The 2,863-nt window shown below is 41.5% G+C and overlaps 1 pseudogene; it reads left to right on the forward strand.

The window, feature by feature from the left end:
* The window catches only part of LOC105531937, a 17,382-nt pseudogene extending 17,068 nt beyond the window's left edge, over positions 1-314 (forward strand).
* The last annotated feature ends 2,549 nt before the right edge of the window (positions 315-2,863 follow it).

Raw genomic sequence — 2,863 nt, forward strand, 5'->3', positions numbered from 1 at the left:
ATGTATGCAAGAGTCCACTGGAGAGGCTGAGAATACTGCATGCAAAGATTCTTGATGTTATTAAGCAAAACCCTAAAAATGCAACATACAGAAAGTATACAGAACAGATTACAAATGAGAAGCTGGTTAAAATGGTTAAATGGTTAAAGCAGAACCAGATGTTAAAAAATAAGAAGACTGACTTCAAGGTTGCCAAAGAGGTGATTCTTCAGGCTCAAAATGAATGAAGTCTGGCGAAAAAAATAATGCAGTGGAAACCATGGGACTTCTTAGCAGAAGAGCCTCCTGCCAATCAGCGGAAATGGCCAATATAATCATTAAATGACTTTGGTGGGTTGATGGGAAACTGGTGTAATTAAGTGTTCTGGTATATTAAAAGTACATCCACATTATTGATATTTTACAATCAAGAAAACCAATACAGAAAATATTTAGATGTTAAAATTGGTGGTAACAGCAACACAATCTTGTGAATCAATTTTTGATTTGTAAATTATTCCCACAAATTATTTCAAAGATGATATTTCTTCGAACATAAAACTTGTGGGAAGATTTGAAAATTAATTAGAAAAATTCCTACAGATCGTCAATGCAGAGGCCAAAATCAACAAAGTGGTTTCTTTAGTAGTATCTTCAATATATCATTTAATTTTTTTATTATCCTGACAAAGAAAGGGCCCTTAATTATTATTGTCTAAACAAATTTGTAAGTCACTGTTTGAAGTAAATTAGTAAGAGTGGATATTTTCAAATGTGATAAAATAGCACAAGTGGCTGATGATAAAATTGGAAGTTATAGTTAACCTGGTTGGCTGTGATCTTATGTATAAAAGGAAAATTTAAATATATTATGAGATACCGATTACAAAACTCCATAGTAAATGTCATTTTATTTTAATCTTTATTTGAATTATTATTCCATTTACTCTGTTTTCATATAATCTTAATTTTATCATACTTTGTTGTTACTCTATTATTTTTGGAAACCATCAAATTAGAATTTATTATACAGTTGAAGAAATTCATTTAGTACTTGCAAGAAAGATTTCTTGCACAGAGGTAGTTGTGCAAGAAATTTTCCTCTGTTTGCCTTTAAGGAACTTGGTTTTGTGGCCCTTGGCCTTTAATTTTCTTGATCAACCCAACTACATCAGAATAGGGGTAGAATTCTCATAAAAGAAGAGATATTAAGAGTTCTCGAAGTTTATCTGGCATATGGATAAGCTTATATTCAAAATATCTTAGTCATGCGGCTATAAATTCAAAGTAGAATCACTAAGTAGTTTTCATTAAGTTCCTGATATGAGCGTAGGTGGGTATGAAAACAAGACAAATGCTGTTCAAGGAAAAAAGTTGGCAAGCTTAAGGTTAAACAAAAGTAAAATTACTTTTCACGTGTTCTCACCTTTTCTTCCAACCTCCCTATCATTTCTAAATTCCTGTTAAATTGAACTTGGTATCTTTTTCCGTCATAGATAGGACTTTTGTGGGTTGTGTGCACGTGTGCATGCACATATTTGCATATATTTGTATATTTTGCTATCTTGTGGCGAAATGAAATCTTTCAGAATGAGAAAAAAATGTATTTCTTCTTTTTTTCCAGCATATTTCTTCCCTCATAGACCTGTAACATAAATGCTAGCTAAGTATTAAAGTGGGTTGAGTTACTTCCTTAAAAAGGAAAAAAAAAAGGCTCTATTATTAACTGTCAGGCCACTGGTGCCTTCCCTGGGAGGGGCTCAGCCCCTTCTGGCTGGGTTGCCTGTGGACGGTCACCACTGTCAGCAGCCATTCCAGCCCCCATAGCAAGGACTGGCCATCCAGGGCTCACAAGGCAGTCGATCCCAACAGCTTCCACAATAATATGTGTATATCTCTGTCCCTACACGTCCACATCATTCTGGAATCATCTTTTGGGCGATCTTCCCTACTTGAAGGGACTGTCAAACATCTTGGTGTGGTAGGTGCTTCACAAAGCGCTAAATGAATGAGTGAGTCAGTCATGGTAGAGAGCAGGGTGTGGGGCTGGGGATGCAGGACTGTTCCAGGCTGAGACTAGCTGGGGACCATGGGAGCAGAGGCCCAGGTCAGAGCTCAGCCTGTAGGAGGGCATAGACCCTGACAGCTGCATAGGGAGTTTTCCAAGAGCAGAGGCTTTGGATATAGGGTTGGCTGGGAAATTACCATCGTCACCTGGTCCCATGCCCATAACCCTCTATCCCCTGGGTGGGTGACCTCCAGCGGGCAGCCCCCGATGACGAATGGCAGCCCTCCCACTCTCAGAAGCCTCATCAATTGCAGGCCCTGTGGGTCACTCACCTGCCTGGCATTCCCTGAGCCCTTCCCTGCTGACTCACCATAGTCCTGGCTAGTCCAAGCTTCCTGCCAGCGGCCCAGCCAAGACCAGAGGAGAGGGAGGTAGGAGGCCAAGGAGACTGCATCAGGACCCAGGAATGCTCTGCTGGGTGGGAGCAGCAGGGAATAACTTCCACCGCTCTGAAGGGGTGACCAGGAAGTGGACTGTCTAATGGCTGATGGATGCCTCTGTCCCTTAGTCACAGCCAGGCCCTCACCAACCCCTATTCAGAGAACAAGGTCTCCCCAGGCCCTGACCCCCTGCTGTATCAAAGCACCATCCATGACCTGTGACTGCCTATGCTTGCCTGCCACCGTACTGGTCGTGTGTGATTGCCTGTGACTGTGTGTTATGCGCCGATAGGCGTGGTTGAATGTGACTGTGGTTGTGTTGAATGGTACAAGTCTCTGTGTGACTACATGTGACTCAGAATCCCTGCGTGTAACCGTGTCCAGCTGTGATTGAGTGCAGATGGAGGACTGAATGCGATTGCACCTGGTGCTGTAT

This window comes from Mandrillus leucophaeus, unplaced genomic scaffold (genome assembly GCF_000951045.1).
Source record: "Mandrillus leucophaeus isolate KB7577 unplaced genomic scaffold, Mleu.le_1.0 Scaffold921, whole genome shotgun sequence".
NCBI lineage: Eukaryota > Metazoa > Chordata > Mammalia > Primates > Cercopithecidae > Mandrillus > Mandrillus leucophaeus.